The following is an 18,990-nucleotide window of genomic DNA, read 5'->3' on the forward strand; positions in this document are numbered from 1 at the left end:
CATTTTCATCACGTTTCATTTTGAATATTCTGTATTTTGTGTTATATAGCAACTCAATAAACACCTCTTCACAATAGTATTATCTAATGCTTTCCTGCACTGTAGGTGGAACCTATAGAACCAAATCAGTGGGAGCCAGTGACTAAGTGTTTTTGACCATCACAATCACTGGTTGGCTGGGGCCTTTTTCAGAACTCCAATTTGATATATTAAGATGGATGAGAGTTAATCCACTGTGATTTTCCCATTGTTTAGAAAGCACATTCATATTTTAACTCTACATTTTTTTGAGCACTTATTTTGTAACACTCAGTTGAGGCACTTATTATATTATTAGTTTCGATTTAATGTTTCATCTCTCACCTCACCTGATGATTCTGGAAGACAGGAAACATGTTTTCTTATATTCTTTGTATGTCATCCTCAACTCCCAACTGTCTTAACAGCATAAACATGGAATAAAAGTTGATTGGTCAATTGATTGGGCAGAAAGGCTACAAGCACTCATCAGTGTCAGAAGTGCACAGCGTTCTTCCTTTTCTTTCTCTGCCCCACCCTTCCTCTTTAGTTCCCCTTTTTTCCTTTCCTTTCTTTGCCCTTCCATTCCCTTCTTTTGCATCCCTTTCCCTTCCCTTTACTTCCTGAATAATTCAGTTCTAAAGCCAACAGGGGGGGCACAGCCTTGTGGATAGACACACATCGTAGGGGCAGAGAAGATAGTCACAGTGGTTCCAACTTGGAGACTGAGCAGGGTTGGAGGGTATCCACATGTGGGGGCAGCCTGGTATGAGTGTGGGAATCCAGATGAGAAATGTGACTGTGCAGAGGGGCACCCATTAATGGAAAGGGATAAAGTGAATATTGGCTACATAAAAGAGGACTGATCAAAGAAGTAAACATATTAAAGATAATGAAAACCAGATTTCTCACTGTTGGAGAAGGGAGTCACTGATTCAGAAAGAGAAAAAAAAACATAGTGAACCCTATGGATTCAGAGATTGGAACTGAATGGATTGTATAAATGTATGCTTTTCTATACAGATAGATAGCTACATAGATATTAATACATAGACAGATATAGATATTTGTGTGTATGCTGTGTACAAAAACACATATTCTCTACTTCTCTCCATTGACAGAACTTAAAAACTTTATAGCAATGAGTACACCTCATGCCCAGGTCTTTGTTTGTAAATACTATTTTCCACCTAAAGGGATCAGGCTCCTTGGAAAAATAGCTGATTTGAAGGCCAGGTTTGAGAAAGTACAAGATGAGCCTGGAACATCTTGTGCTAGAAAGCAAGGAAATGCTAAACCCTGAGGGGAGGCATGTCAAAAGGACATAGAAGCCAGACTGAGGGGCTTTCACTGACCAAGCCAGGGATGATTTGAGCATCAAAATAAATAATGATGGTAAGAAATTATAATACATTGAATAAAGCAGGAAAAGGAGTACATACAGCCATATATAAATAAATGGATAAATTGCAACTGGGTGAGGATATTTACACAATTTCAAATACTATTGCTCAAAATACCCATTAATTACAAAGGGGAAAGGGTAGCTTCACAGTGGAGAACACTTGCAGACACTCCCTTAATCAAGTAATCCGAGTGAGCATCATCAAGAATAAGATGAACTAATCCTGCATTACCTGATGTGACACAATGAAAAGAACTCAGTAACACCTCTGAGATAGATTTTATACAAACAAGAGAAAACAACAAACAAAAACTCTTAGACACAGACAACAGTAGGATGGTTATCCGAGAGAAGTGGGGTGGGGTGTAGTAAGGAGTAAGGGGTCAAATATATGGTAATAGAAAGTCATTTAACTTTAGGTGGTGGGCACAAAATGCAATATATAGATCATTATCATTGAAATATACACTTGAAACCTGCATAATCTTTTTAACCAATGTCACCACAATAAATTTAATTTAAAAATATATAGTTAATGTCATAACCCAGTGAATAGATTTTATACTCTTTCCCCCATCTCATGGATATAAATATGTTTCAGTCATAATCTGTATGTTTTCTCAGTGGACTTGAGCTTTCTTTTGTTGACAAGTTACTGCCAGTATTTAAGCTACAGGGTATAAAATGGGGAATATGAAGCAGATAGGCATAGAATGAATTTCAGAAAGACAGAAAATGGGATTTATATCTTCTTGTAGGGGAAGAGTTGGTGTGTTTTATTCCTCTTCCTGAGAAAATGTTAACATGTTTCGGGCTGTATATGGGATATTGTGATAGCTGGAAGGATAATTTCATATTGTCTTTGTTTAAAGATTAAGTATGGTTTAAAGAGATGCATATGGATGCCAAGTTTACACATAACAAATCTACAATACTTATGTACTTGGAAACCATCAAGAGAGATGTTTTGGATAGTCCTGAGAACCTTCAAATTATAGACCAGTCTGCTAAAACTGGGATTATAACATTTAATTAGTCAAATTTTCCAATCAGCTATTTAATTCTCACATGAATACTGATCAGAATGAGAGCTTGGTCTCTATGGTGAAGCCAAAAAAAAAATAGTAACAATTTAAATCAATCCCCAAAATATCCACCCTATCCCTCTTTGTGTTTTTCCTCCCAAACTTCATTCTAGATCTGTATGCATTCTAGATTACCTACTTACTTTTGGAAGCAAAAAACTCAGAACTAAATGTATTCTTCAAAGTATAATTTGCATTAAGAAAAAGGTCACATTTACTACCTCTCTCCCTATTAATGCAACCTAGTATCTCATTTTTTTTTGGCTGTCACCTCACAGTTATTTCAAACTCAGCTTCTTGTGGACTAGCAGCCCAACATTCCCAATGGCCAACCCAGCAAGACATCCCCACATTTCCCTTTTAGTTAGGTATCCATACACTTCCCTCTTTCCTCATTATTTTCCATCTCTCTCTCTGTAAATTTCCATAGAGTAAAATTGTTCATCATCTGATTCAAGTCTCTTCCTTCCTTAAGTAACTTTTCCAATAATTTCCCATTCTGATTTGTGACTCTCAGGTGACTTTTTTCCTCTGCCTTCTCAGAAGGCTTTCCTCATGGACTGTTCAAACATCACCCCATGCCTTAAAGGATGGGGAAATAAGCTGACAATGCCAAAGAATACCCTAGTTTCTAATCTAGTTCCTGGATACATCACCCCCCCCCCAATATGATCTTACTTGAAATTTTCTCTGCAGAGACTTGTAGGCAGAACAAGTATATAAATGAAATGGAAAGGACAGGATAAGCCCACACTGACTCACACATTGGCTACTAATGAGAAAGTGCTCATCACTCTTCCTTCTCTGACCCTGGAAATCTCCATTTACTGGTGGAATGGCACAGAAGATATTGTCCATACAGAGTCATCACTGTTTACACTAATTATCCTAGCGACAGAGCATCATCAGGAGTACATGTAGTTCTGTAATGTTCTTGCAATCTGTGTTCACACTTCAAACTCCATCAGCACACATCAGGGCAAATGAAGTAAATGAACTTCTTTAACCTCTATTATTTGTCGTTTGAGTCATACAAATACTTTCTCTGCCTCTAAACATATATATGAGCTGCTTCTCCATTCCAAAATGGCAATGAGAGCTTGAGCAATAAGAATTTCCATTAATGTTACCTGATTAAGAAGCTAAATTTAATACCAGTTTAATCATCAGTGAATCCAGAATTGAAAGAAAATCTGTTTTGGATTTTCTGCCACTTTGGATCAGTCAAGGCACTGTTGTCTTAGCTTTGCACCTCCTTCCCTACTTAATAAAATATGAATCTGGCTTTAGCATTGGTGTTTTAGACTAACCCCCTTCCTGAATATTTCTTCAGCAGCAATGATGGGGATTAGAATGAGGACACATTTGGCCTGACATGAGCAATCATGAAGGAGGAGGAGTACCATCAGTGAGAAATAAAACATTTCTAACCCTAACCCTGAGCACCTGAGATACCAGCTGAGGCAAATTGAGGACATGAAATATATGGCATCAGGGATTCCAATCCAGGGGACACATCCTGAATCTCTTCTGGATCATTTCTCAAAATGCCAATTAGGCATGCTGTATGTATTGAGATAAGCATTTCCAAAGGGCTTTGTTTGGAGTTGGTTTGTAGGAGTCAGGGGAATGAGATATTTTGGGAAGTATGGCTTTAAAGAGAACATGGCACTATTATCACTCAGGGCCAATTAACTTTGGACAGAAAGTCCCTAGGGTCTTCTGGCTTATTTTTCATCTTGGAACCCACATTTCTTTAGCCCCTCTCTATCCACCCTTTTGAGAATAGTCTGTAAAAGATCTCAAATGTCCACACAACATTTTTGAGGGTTTTCCCATGTGCCATATCTGTAAAAAAGAATTCAAAGAATGGAGGCAGGCAATTACCACTAGTATATCCCACCTACCTGTTTGTCATACTCCAATTTTATATTATAATAATTATTATAATATAGAATATAAAATTATAATACCATTTAATATAACATTTAATTTATTAATAGTTAATAAATATAATCTGATGTAATAAATTTAATACAATGATATAACTTAATAAAGTTATGACATAATGTGTAACATAAAATTATAATACTTTTATATTACAATAATTGTTATATTAATGTAATATTATTATATTACATGTAATACATTATATATAATGATGGAATGGCATAGGAGATATTGTCCACACAGAGTAACCACTGTGCACACTAATTATCCTAGTGACAGAGGATCATCAGGAGTACATATATACAGTATGTGTAATCCTGTAATGTTCTTGCAATCTGTGCTCACATTTTGAACTCCATCAGCACACATCATACTCCATCATAATATATGTTAATAGTATAAATAATAATGTTAATAGTATATATTATACTATTACACTAGTCTTAAGAGAAAGTCTCTTTAAAGACATGGCATCTAGATCAACGCTCTAAATTGAGGTAAGGAGTAGCCAGGTAATATTGATAAAAGGCAAAAAGAGGTCTAGATAAAGTCAAAGATGTACAAAATCCAAGAGTTGAGAAAATTCATGTATTTGAGAAGCTGGAAAAAAAAATAGCCGACATGACAGTAGCTGCAATGAGGAGAGAAATAGAAGATAACAGCAGAAATGTAAGCATAAGTCCAAAAAGCAAACAAGCCTTAGTAGGTTTTATTCAAAGTAGAACGTGAGGTCTTAGAAAAATTTTGAGCAAAGGAGTATCAATATAAAACTTATGTGTTGTTATGCTCACAGTAGAGGTGGTAGAAGGGTGGATCTGTAATGTAAAAATAGAGGCAGTGTGGCCAATTATGAGTCTATTGCTCTATTTTAAGAAAAAGATAATCGTGCTTTAGACTAAGATTGTAGCAATGAATAATTTCAAGATATTTAAAGATGTCTCATTAACATAACCTATGACTGATTTAATGTGGAGAGTTGAGCATAAGGGAACCTCATAATAGGAAACTAATAAAAGTGCTTTAAAAACAAAGGGTTAAGGTATCGTGTAAAGTTAATTATGAAGGAAACTACTAGGACAAAAATATACAACTTTCCTAAATTTTAGAACTATTTTAAAGAGCAAAGAAAATAGATATATGTACAAAGATTTAAAAATAAGAGAAAATATATAAATACAGTGTGACAGAATTCAGGACAAAAATACCTGGGCTATTACTTGACCTAACTCAGTTACCCACAGAAAAGGATTTTCAAATTAAGTAACCAAGCAAAATCAGACTGTGTCTCTTAAAAGAATGTGTCTCTTTAAAAAAGTATTTCAGAAAATAAGAGTAATAGAATGGGCAGAAAAATGAAAATTTTAGAAAATAAAGATTTTATCATCTAAAAAATTGGAATTCAACTCCAAAAGCATGAAAGACAAAGAAAACATTGTCATATCAATGGGTATTCTCTGAAGTGTATATAACATTGAAACTAAAATCTGTAAAAGATTATAAAAATGGGTGCAATATGTAATGAAGGCCTAGTACTTTTGAAAATGTAAGCACTGACATAGCAGCAACTTTTTATAGAGCAAATTATATAAATTAAAAAAAGAAGAAAGAGGGGGAAGGGGTCCAAAAAAAAAAGAAAAGAAAGAGAAACTCACTGAAGGAACAAAATTTTAATTCATCTCTTTCAGTTAAGAAAGATTACAGGACAAATAGAAGTAAAAAATGAAGGAAAAAAGAGATATCTAACCAACATAACCAATAAGATAGCTCTTATTGGCTTACTGAAAGAACCTGGGCAGTGTAACGATTAAGTACAGGATTATGGGACCAGAGACAATGAGTTCAAATCCCAATTTTACTACTTATTGGCAATATGATCTCAGACAAGCTATTTCTATGCTTATTTCTTCTTTAAAAATTATGGTAAAATAATATATACTTCATAGGGTTTCATGAGAATTCAATAAGTTAACATATTTAAAACACACAGAATAGTGCCATAGTGCCTATTGCATAATAAGTGCTATGTAAGTATAAGCCATTATTATCCAGTAGAATGTAAGCTCTATGAGGGTAAGTGATATGTTCATTTTCTTCATTGACACATGCTGAATATTAAAGCAAGATTTAAATTTTCTGATCACAGACAATTTTATATAACCACATTGTCAAGATTAGTTAGAAAATAAAAAATTTTAACACATCTGTTTAAATTTCTCTGATGACACATCCACATTGGAATTCAGTTTACAATGTACATTACACATTAAAGATACATAGTTTCATTAAAATATGACACATGTTAATGTACTCAAAAACTTCAGTTAAATAAAACATTGTCCAGTGAAAATAGAATCAAAACAAGAGGGAATATCAAGCATCTTCTCTGGACACAATGATATGAAACCAGAAATCAATTACAAGGAAAAAAACTGAAATCCCACATACACATGGAGGCTAAAATACATGTTACCAAGCAATGAATAGTATAACAATGAGATCAAGGAAAAAAATCAAAAGATATCTTGAGACAAGTGAAAATATTGAGGATAAAAAGAAAGCAACCCCAAATCTATGGGACTCATTAAAGGCTTACTTCAAGAACATACAATGGGATAAAGACAGTCTATCCAATAAATGGTGCTGGGATATTTTGAAAGATACATGCAAAAAATGAACTTAGACCACCTTCTTGCACCATGTACAAGAAAATTTAAAATGGATTAAAGGCTTAAACATAAGACTCAAAACCATAAAATTCCTAGAAGAAAACCTAAGCAGTAAAATCTCTGGCATCTCTCTTAGTAAGATTTTTTCTGATGTATCTCCTCAGGCAAGGGCAAAAATGAACAAATGGGACTACATCAGACTAAAAAGGTTTTGCATAACAAAAGAACTCACCTACAAAACAAGAAGAAAACCTACTGAATGGAAGAAGATATTCAACAATGATACATCTGATAAGGGGTTAATGCCCAATGTTATAAGGAAGTCATACAACTCAACAACAACATCAATTAAAAAGTGGGCAGAGGATATAAATAGACACTTCTTCAAAGAGGACATAGAGATGGCAGATAGACATATGAATAGATGCTCAACATCACTAATCATCAGAGAAATGCAAATTAAAATCACAAGGAGAGATTGAAAGAGACTCAGGTGGTATGAGAGTTGAGTGAGACGAGCTCTCAGGGAGTCACCAGTGTGGGTTGAGTGTTGTTCATCAAGTTAATGCAGATTCAGACTTGGCACCAGTTCCAGGTGTGGCACCAGTTAGAAAAATACCATGGGTATGACAAGGCCAACTGCCGCCTTCCAGGGACTGGAAGACCTTTGAGAGATTTTAGTAAAATGCGCACTTTAGTAAAGTTTACTGAGGATGCAAGAGCACCCATGCAACAGCATAGAAGATGTGGTGGGTGGTGTGACTCTTGTTCGGCCAGCTGGAGGAAACAATCCACCTAACAATAACTCAACAACCAAAACCCAGTTACACCAGAGTGCTCACATAAACAGCATAAAGGACATACCAAGAGTATCCAGCTCAGGAAATCAAGGAGACTGCAACACTGAGTCCCACAGGTCTCCTACCACAGAAGGTCACACCACAAAGATAGGGTGCTAAAACAGATCAATCTAATACACAGAAACAAACAAGAAGAGTCGCTTAAAATGGGGAGATTAAAAAAAAATAGAAAGGAAAGGAAGAATCCCCAGAAAGAGTGCTAATGAAATTGAGGCAAGCAAACTATCAGACATTGAGTTCAAAATAATGGTTATAAGAATGCTCAAGGAGCTCAGTGAACACTATAAGGAATTACATGAAAGCTACAAAGAACTTACTGGGAACTACACCAGCATGAAAAAGGACATAGAAACTATCAATAAGAGCCAAGAGGAAATGAGGAATACAATAACTGAAATGAGAATACATTAGAAGAAATTAAGAGCAGGCTAGATGAAGCAGAGGATTGAATCAATGAGCTGGAAACAAGGTACAAAAAAGAAAAAAATCCCAGATAGAGTAACAAAATGAAAAAAGACTCTAAAAGAACAAAGAGGGCTTAATGGCACTGACAACATGAAATGTAATCATATTCATATCATAGGGACACCAGAAGGAGAAGAGTAGCAAATGATAGAAAACCTGTTTGAAAAGTATTGACAAAACTTCCCTAACTTGATGAGAGAAAAAGTCATGCAAATCCAGGAAGCACAGAGGGTCCCACTCCAAGACACATAAATAAATGGCAAAATTTAAAGACTTGTTTTAAAGGCAGCAAGGGAGAAACAGCTAGTAACATACAAGGGAGCTTTGATAAAGCTATCAGTTGATTTCTCAACAGAAACATTTACAAGTCAGAGGGAGTGATAAGAAATAGTCCAAGCAATGAAAAGCAAAGGCCTGCAACCAAGACTACTTACCAAGCAAGGCTCTCATTTAAAACGGAAGGTGAAATAAGGAGTTTACCAGACAAAAGAAGGCTAAAAGAATACATCTCCACCAAACCAGCACTGCAAGAGATGCTAAAGGGTCTGGTTTAAGAAGATGAAAAGAGAGAGACAGACAAACACACACAGAGAGAGAGAGAGAGAGAGAGAGAGAGAGAGAGAAAGTGGGGGTACACAGGTACAAAAGGAAAATGGCAATGAACAAACCTATCAATAATAACCTTAAATGTAAATAGATTAAATGCTCTAAGCAAGAGACATAGAGTATCTGAATGGATAAGAACACATGACCTGCATATATGCTGTCTACAAGAGAAACACCTCAGAACAAGATATACACAGACTAAAAGTGAAGGAATGGAAAAAAAATATTCCAAGAAAATGGATATGAAGAAAAAAAAGCCAGGGTAGCAATACTTATATCGTACAAAATAGATTTCAAAAATCAGGCCATAAAAAGAAACAAAGAAGGACACTACATAATACTTAAGGGAATAACCCATCAAGAAGATATAACCATTGTAAAGATGTATGCACCCAACATAGAAGGACCTAAATATATAAGAAGAATCTTGGAGGACTTCAAGAAAGATATCGACAGCAACACACTCATTGGAGAGGATTTTAACACCCCATTGTCAACAATGGACTGATCTTCTAAGTAAAGAATCAACAAGGATATTGTGGCATTGAACAACACTGCAGATCAAATGGACTTAATTGATATATACAGAACCTCTCACCCAAAAGAAGCAGAATATACATTCTTTTCAAATGCACATGAAAGGTTTTTAAAGGTAAACCACATGGTAGGACACAAAACAAATCTCAACAAATTCAAGAAAATTGAAATCACATCAAGCTTCTTCTTGGATAACAATGGTTTGAAACTATGAAACAACCTCAAGAAAAAAACTCAAAAACATTCAAACACATAGAGACTGAATAACATACTATTAAATAATGAATGAGTTAACAGTGAGATCAGGAATAAATCAAAAAGTTTCTGGAAACAAATGAAAATGAACACACAGCAGCCCAAAACCTATGGAATACAGTGAAGGCAGTCCTGAGAGGGAAGTTCATAGCAATACAGGCCTACCTAAAGAAGACAGAAAAATTTCAAATGCACAACCTAACCCTACATCAATAATAACTAGAGGAACAACAACAAACAATGCCCAGAGCAAGTACAAGGAAGGAAATAATCAAGATCAGAGTACAATTAAGTAACATAAAGACTAAAAAAAAAAAAAAAAATCAGAGGATCAATAAATCCAGGAGCGGTTCTTTGAAAAAATGAACAAAATTGGCAAGCCTTTAGCCAGACTCATCAAGAAAAAGAGAAAGGACCCAAACAAATAAAATCATAAATGAAAAAGGAGAAGTTACAACTGATATCACAGAAATACAAAGGATTGTAAGAAATTACTCGTCGTCGGCAGCCGTCCGTCTCGAGAGACGATGGTGTAGCTTCTTAAGAGTCCATCTGCACCGCCGAGAATGGCTGTGCAGTCCAACTCGGGAGTGACACGGTATCTGTCTCCTCCCGTGTTGAATCGACATCCTGCGATGATGCTGGAGTGTCCTCTCCAGTGAAGCTGAAGCTACAGAGCCTGGGCAGAGTGATATGGAGGGTCTGCTGTTGCCCATGCAGCAGACCCCCCCTCTCTTCACAGCTGAAGGGTCCAAGGGAAAGACGGAGTCAATACAGCTTGGCTTCAGGTGCACCGCAGGAGTTGCCGGTGTTGACTACAGCGTCAAACCGCCTTAGGGACTCCGGCTCCGGATTTTCTGTCGGGGTTTACTCCCTTAGCCTTTCTCCTGAAGAGGTATGCCGCAAGGCAGCGGAGGTTTTTTGGAGTCAGAGTTTTCCTTCTCTGATGTGCCCTGACTGGAAGATCGAACCAGCGACACTTAGCTCACAGGCCGACGCTCAATCCACTGAGCCAAACCAGCCAGGGTTAAGAAATTACTACAAACAACTATATGCCAAGACATTGGACAACCTGGGTGAAATGGAAAAATTTCTAGAAACATACAAGCTTCCAAACTGAATCAAGAAGAAGCAGAAAGCCTGAATAAACCAATGACAACTAGTGAAATAGAAGCAGTAATTTAAAAACTCCTGGCACACAAAAGCCCTAAACCAGACAGCTTCGCAGGCAAATTTTACCAAACATTTAAAGAAGAACAAACTCTTATTTTCAGACTATTCCAAAAAATACAAGAAGAAGGGAGACTCCTAAACTCTTCCTATGAGGCCAGTATTATCCTAATTCCAAAACCAGGTAAGGACACAACAGAGAAAGAAAACTATAGGCCAATACCTCTCATGAACATAGATGTTAAAAGCCTCAACAAAATATTGGAAATCAGGATCCAGCAATACATTAAAAAGATCATGCACCATGATCAACTAGGATTCATCCCAGGGATGCACAGATGGTACAGTATATGGATATCAATAATTTAATACACCACATAAGCAAAATTAAAGACAAAAATCACATGCTCATATCAATAGGTGCTTAAGAAACATTTGATAAAATACAGTATCAATTTATGATAAAAACACTCAGCAACATGATAATAGAGGGAGCATACCTCAACATAATAAAGGCCATATACAAGAAACTTACAGCCAATATCAAACTCAATGGGTAAAAACTAAAAGCTTTCTCTTCAGATCAGGAACAAGACCGGGTGTGCGCTTTCACCACTTTTATTCAACATCATATTGGAATTTTTAACCACAGTGATCAGACAAGAAAAAGAAATAAAAGGCACCCAAATTGGACATGAGGAAGTAAAATTATCAGTATTTGAAAATGACATGATAGTGTACAAAGGAAACCCTATAGCCTCCACCAAAAAACTACCTGACCTAATAAGTAAATTTGGCAAAATAGTGGGATACTAAACCAATATTCAGAAATTGGTGGCAGTTTTGTACACCAACAATGAAATATTAGAAACGAACTAGGGAAAAATCCCATTTACTATAATAACAAGAAAAATAAAGTGCTTAGGAGTAAATTTAACCAAGGAGGTAAAAGACATGTACTCAGAAAAACTATAGAACACTGAAGAAAGAAATTTAGAAAGATACAAATAAATGGAAGCGTAAACAGTGTTCATGGATTGGAAGAATTAACATCATTTAAATGTCCATACTACCCAAAGCAATCGATAGATTCGATGCAATCTCTATTAAAATACCAATGACATATTTCACAGGTCAGGAACAAATATTTCAAAAATTTATATGGCACCCAAAATGACCCAAATAGCCTCAGCAAACTTGAGAAAGAAGAACAAAGTAGAAGAAATCATAATACCTGATATCAAACCATATTACAAGGCCACAGTAATCAAACAGTCTGGTACTGGCATAAGAACAAACATATATCAATGAAACAGAATAGAGAGCCCAGAAATAAACCCAGTTTTCTGTGGTCAATTAATATTTAACAAAGAAACAGGAGCATAAAATGGAGTAAAAATAGCCTCTTCGATAAAGGGTGTTGGGAGAGCTGGACAGGAACATGCAAAAAAAATGAAACTGAATCACCAAATTACACCATACACAAGAATAAACTCAAGATGGATAAAAGACTTAAATATAAGTCATGATACCATAAAAGTCCTAGAGGAATACATAGGCAGTAAAATTTCTGGTATCTCACACAGCAATATTTTCACTGATATATCTCCTAGGTCAAGGGAGATAAAGGGGAAAAATAAACAAATGGGACTACATCAAAACAAAAATTTTCTGCTCAGCAAAAGAAACATCAGCAAGATGAAAAGGGAACCAATCGATGGGAAAATATATTTGCCAATGATACCTCCAACAAGAGTTTGATTTCCAAAATATATCAAGAACTCATACGACTCAACACCAGAAAGACAAACAATCCAGTAAAAAAAAAAAAAAAAAAAAACGGGCAAAAGACCTGAACAGACACTCCACCAAGGAGGACATACAGAGGGCCCATAGGCATATGAAAAGATGCTCAACATCACTAGCCATCATAGAGATGCAAATTAGAACTACAATGAGATACCACCTCACACCAGTCAGAATGGCCATCACTAACAAACCAACAAACAATAAGTGTTGATGAGAATGCTGAGAAAAGGGAACCCTAGTGCACTGTTGGTGGGAATGCAGACTGGTGCAGCCACTGTGAAAAAGAGTATGGAGTTTCCTAAAAAAAAAAAAAAAAAAAAAAATGGAACTGCCTTTTGACCCAGCAATTCCACTGCCTGGATAATACCCTAAGAATTCTGAAGCACCAATCAAAAGAACCCACGCACCCCTATGTTCATAGCAGCATTACTTACAATAGCCAAATGCTGGAAACAGCCTAAGTGCCCATAAATAAATGAGTGGATCAAAAAACTGTGATACATTTACACAATGAAATCCTACGCAGCAGAAGGAAAGATGGAACTCCTACTTTTTGCAATAGCATTGACGGAACTGGAGAGTATTATGACTAGTGAAATAAGCCTGGTGGTGAGAGACAAATACCATATGATCTCACATATTACAGGAACCTAATGAGCAAATAGAACCAGAGGCATGGAAACAAGGAACAGTCTGACAGTAACCAGAGGGGAGTGGGGAGGGGGATATTAGCGGAAAGAAGGGGAAGGGACTAATCAAAGAACATGGTGAATGACTCATGGACATGAACAACAGTGTGGAGACTGGCAGTGGGAGCGGGATGTGGATTGGGTGGAGGAGGGCAAAGGGGGAAAAATTGGACAACTGTAATAGAACAACAATAAAATATTTAAACTTCTGGAAAAAATCACAAGGAGATATCTTCTTACACTTGTCAGAATTGCTACCATCAATAAATTAACAAAGAACAAGCAAGTGCTGGTGAGAATGTACTGCTGGTAGGAATGCAGATTGGTGCAGCCACTATGGAAAACATTATAGAGGGTCCTCAAAAAATTAAAAATAGAACTGCCTTATTACCTAGTGATTCCACTTCTGCATACATATTCAATAAAATCCAAAACATTAAGTCAAAAAAATATACGCACCTCTATGTTCATTGCAGCATTACTTACAATAGCCAGTACACAAAGGGGTACTCCCAAAAAATCCACAATTATTTTCTGGCTTCGCCAGCTAGGTGAGTGTTCTAGAAACCTATATGTATCAGTGTACCAGCTGGCATTGTTGTGAGAGGCTGCATTTGGCCTCAGTAAATTTATTTTGAAGACTCATTTAATATGTTTGCCCATTTCATGATGGGTAATTCACCAGCATACCTGCCCACACCATGCTGATTGTTAAGTAGTTTTTGACCAAAAAAGGCATGTTCCCCATGCCCCACCCTCCCTATTCACCCAACCTCACCCCAAGCAACATTTTTTTGTTTCCATGGATGAAAAAATTCTCAAAGGGAAACATGTGGCAAGGTGGAAAGGGTGAAACAAAATATGTCAAAGCACTAACAGGCATCAAAATACGGAGTTCAAGAACTGTTTTGAGCGGTGAAAAAAACATCTTGATAGGTGTCTTGCATCAAATGGAGAGTACTTTGAAGGTGACTTAAGTTTAGTCATATAAAACTAAATACACCATTTTAAAAAGATTTTATTTATTTGTTCTTAGAGAGAAGGGAAAGGAGGAAGAAAGAGAGGGAGAGAATCATCAATGTGTCATTGCCTCTCCTGTGCCCCCATTTGGGGATCCACCTGCAACCCAGGCATGTGCCCTGACTGGGAATTGAACCAGTGGCCCTTTGATTCACAGGCCAGCACTCAATTCACTGAGCCACACCAGCCAGGGCACACAATATTTAAATAAATAATTTCTGGGGTTTTTTTTGGGTCCCCCCCTTGTATGGCAGCAACCCAAGTGCCATTTAATAGACAAGTGAATAAAAATGTAGTGGTACATATATATATACAATGGAATATTACTCCACCAGAAAAACAAATGAAATCTTACCATTTGCAACAGCATGAGTGGACCTAGACTGTATTATGCTGAGATAAGTCTGATGGAGAAAGACAAATACCATATGATTTCACTTACATGTGGAAATATAAATAATGAAATAATCAAAATAGACTCATAGATACAGAGAACAGACTGATGGTTTCCAGAGGGGAGAATGTTGGGGGACTGTGTGAAAAAGGTGAAGGGATTAAAAGTACAAATTGATAATTTCAAAATAGTGATGGGGATATAAAATACAGCATAGAGAATATAGTCAATAATATTTTAATAACTATGTACAGTGCCAGGTTGGTACTGGAAATACCAGGGAAGCACTTTGTGATTGTCAGACCGCTATGCTGTAACCTGAAAGTAATACAAAATAATATTGAATATAAACTGTAATTAAGAAATAAAATTTAAATATAAGAGGGAAAGAGATGGTTTAGATGTGAGAAATGAATTATTTTCTAATTGCTTAAAACATACTTCTAGGGACTTCTGTTTCTGACCAAAATGGAGTGACATAGGTGGGATTTTTCTTTCTGCCTGAAACAACTAAAAAGTTGTGCAAATGTATGAAACAACAGTTTAAGACTGGGACATCAGACAAAAAAAGAAGAAAATGAGGGGGAGGGGAGGGGAGGGGGAGAGGAAAGAGAAAGGATATGATTTTTGCCTTGAGAGTTCCCAGGCTGCAGTTCTGGGAGGAAGAAACCATGTGGAACCAGTTCCCTGAGTTGAGAAGATAGTTAAGAGTCTGCAAATTCCAAGCTTACTGGAGAAAAGAAAGCTTCACAGAGAAAGAAACAGAGTTGAGCATGAGCTCTTCTCCATGTATTTAGCATAGAATTGACCAGCACATTTGCTTGATGAAACCACAAAAGACTGGAAAAAAGAAGTACCTGAAAATATTGAGTGAACAGTGCTTGAACCTGGACCAGGCCAGGAACAGTGCCCGTCCCCATCAGCCAAAACAAGTTTTGAAGTACTGGGTGCTATATTCAGAAAGGCTTGCCTCCATTGTGAGGAATAATTAAACTTAGATTAAACCCTGTTATGGTTCTGCCAATAAATCCTAAAATCAAATCCAAGAGAGTCAGATTCCCAATAACTTAACTGCATTCCAGAACAAAGCTCAAGCATATATGTAGGAATACAAAAATATCCAGCACAATGAAGTAAAATTAACAATGTCTAGCATCCAATATAAAATTACCAGGCATGCAAAGAAACAAGAAAATATTACCCACAATGAATTTTAAAAACCTGTGACTTGAAACCAACCCAGAACTGGTACACAATAGACTGATTTAATACTGATTATGTTGGTTAGATCAGACAGAATTAGCAGACAAGGACATTAAAACACATTATAACTGTATTGCATAGAGTCAAAATGCTAGAGGAAAGTATAACATGTTAGTAGAGACAAGAAAGATAACACACATATGCACTTTTCTATAACTGAAAACTACAATGTCTGAAATGAAAAACACATTAGAAGAATTAGCAGCATATTTCATACTGTAAAATAAAATATTCATACATAAAGACAGAAACTAGAAACCATTAAAAATGAAACCAGATAGGGGGAAAGTCTTAAAAAATAATGAACAGAGCATCTATCAGTTTTAGGACAACCTCAAACAGCCTAATATATGTATAATTGGAATCCTGAAAGGGAAGAGACAGAAGGTACAAAAAAATATTTGAAGAAATAATAGGATACTATTCAATAACTAAACCTAATTGACACAGAACACTTCACTCAAAAATAAAAAGTGTATATGAAACATTTATCAATATTGACCACATTCTGGGCCATAATAAAAGTATCAATAAATTTTAAAAGAATTTAAGTCAAGAGGCTTCCGGTCAACATGGAGGCATAGGTAGACACGCTTCACCTCCTTGCACAATCATAAGCAGAATTACATCTACCTCAAAACAAAAAACAACCCAAACTGCCAGAAAATTGAACTGCATGAAAGTCCAACAAATAAAGATTTAAAAAACTAACACTCATCCAGATGGATAGGAGGGGTGGAGACAGCAAGCTTGGGCAGAGGGGATGTGATGTGGTGTGGTGGTAGTGGCAGCAGAGTAAGCAGCAAGGCAGTAACTGCGGCCAGCTGGCAGAGCTAGTGGTAATGCATTATAAAAGCTAGAATGGACACCTAAGGAGCAATCCCAGTCCCAGGTTAGACTGCACAGCTCATGGTTCCAGCACCAGGAAAATAAAGCCTCATTGCTTCTAACTGTGAAAACCAGTGGGGGTTGGGGCAGTGGAAGAACCTGCCCTTCTTTCAGGAGAGTTCACTTAGAGGCCCCCAAAGTACTAGAACATATGCAAACCTACCCACCCTGGTAACCATCAGCAGGGCAACAGCTAGAGGGATGCCAGTCACATACAGGAAGCCAGGAAACAGGTGAACTGGAAAAGGGACAAGTGCCGAGCAAGCGGTATTGTTCCCTCTCTGACCCCTCCCCCATATACAGTGCCACAAGGCAGTGAAATGGATCACCCAGCACTGAAGAATACCTAAGGCTCTGCCCTTACAACATAACAGGTGTGGCAGCTCTACCTAATACAGCAGTCCCTTACTATATCGCGGTTCACTTATCGTGGCCTCACTGTATTGCGGGATTTTAAAAAATATTATACTTATTTATCGTGGGTTTTCCTCTATATCATGGGACTTTGTGGTACTATATACGTATGTTGCTAAAGTTAAGTAGGTTTAAGAGTGTAGAATAAATTTAAGGTTCCTACTTCACAGGGGGGTCTGGAACGTAATACCCGAGATAAGTGAGGGATACTGTAGACTAAGGCAAACACAGGAGGCTATCAAGTTGAGAAGACGAAGAAGTATGGCCCAAAAGAAGGAGCATATCAAGATTCCAGAGGGAGAACTAAGCGAGGAGGAGATAGCCAACCTAACAGATGAAGAGTTCAAAACACTGGTGATAATTATGCTCAGAGAAATGATTGAGTACAGCAAATGCATAAGGTAAGAAGTGAAGGCTACACTAAGTGAAATGAAAAAAAAAATCTGACTGGAACCAATAGTGAAGAGAACGAAGCTGGGGTTCAAATCAGTTAATTGGAACATAAATAATAAATAGTCAGTACAGAAGGAGTAAACAAGAATTTTAAAAAAAAATGAGGAGAGGCTTAGGAACCTCTGGGACAACTTTAAACGTGTCAACATCTGAATCATATGGGTGCTAGAAGGAGAAGGGGAAGAGCAAGAAATTGAAAATACATGTGAAAAAATAATGAAGAAAAACTTCCCAAATTTGGCAAAAGAAATAGACATACAAGTCCAGGAAGCAGAGAGTCCCAAACAAGCTAGACCCAAAGAGGACCACACCAAGACACATCATAATCAAAATGACAAAGGTTAAAGATAAAGATAGAATCTAAAAACATCAAGAGAAAAGAAGAGAGTTACCTACAAAGGGGTACCTATAAGACTATCAGCTGATTTCTCAAAAGAAATTTTGCAGGCAAGAAGGGACTGGCAAGAAGTATTCAAAGTGATGAAAAGCAAGGACCTACAACCAAGATTACTCTACTCTACCCAGCAAAGCTACCATTTAGAATGGAAGGGCAGAGAACGTACTTCCCAGACAAGGTAAAGCTAAAGGAGTTCATCATCACCAAGCCATTATTATATGAAATGTCAAAGGAACTTACTTAAGAAAAAGAAGATCAAAACTATGAACACTAAAATGACAACAAACTCGGGGGGGGGGGGACCAAGATGGCCGCGGAGTAGGAACAGTGTTCTCAGCTCGCTCCTGTTAAGGAGACAATCCAGGAGGAACAAACTCGGGGAGGAATGACTGAGTGAGTGGGAATATCTGATAACGTGAATGGGGAGGAGATCGTGGGAGCAGCGTGGAGGGGGGTGGAGGGGTTTATCACAAACTGCAGGCTGAGTCATTCTGAGACTCCGTGCGTTTGCAGTATCAAGCCGGAGAGCTCACTAGCCAGGAGTGAATTCTTGTAGGGAGCTAGGGAGAGGATTTGGCCGAAAAAGCCAGAGGATGGAGAGAACAGTGAACAACCAGGACTGGGAAAAACTGTGTGACCTGTGTCT

This window comes from Furipterus horrens, unplaced genomic scaffold, assembly GCF_987537825.1.
Source record: "Furipterus horrens unplaced genomic scaffold, mFurHor1.1.pri manual_scaffold_5, whole genome shotgun sequence".
NCBI classification, from domain to species: domain Eukaryota; kingdom Metazoa; phylum Chordata; class Mammalia; order Chiroptera; family Furipteridae; genus Furipterus; species Furipterus horrens.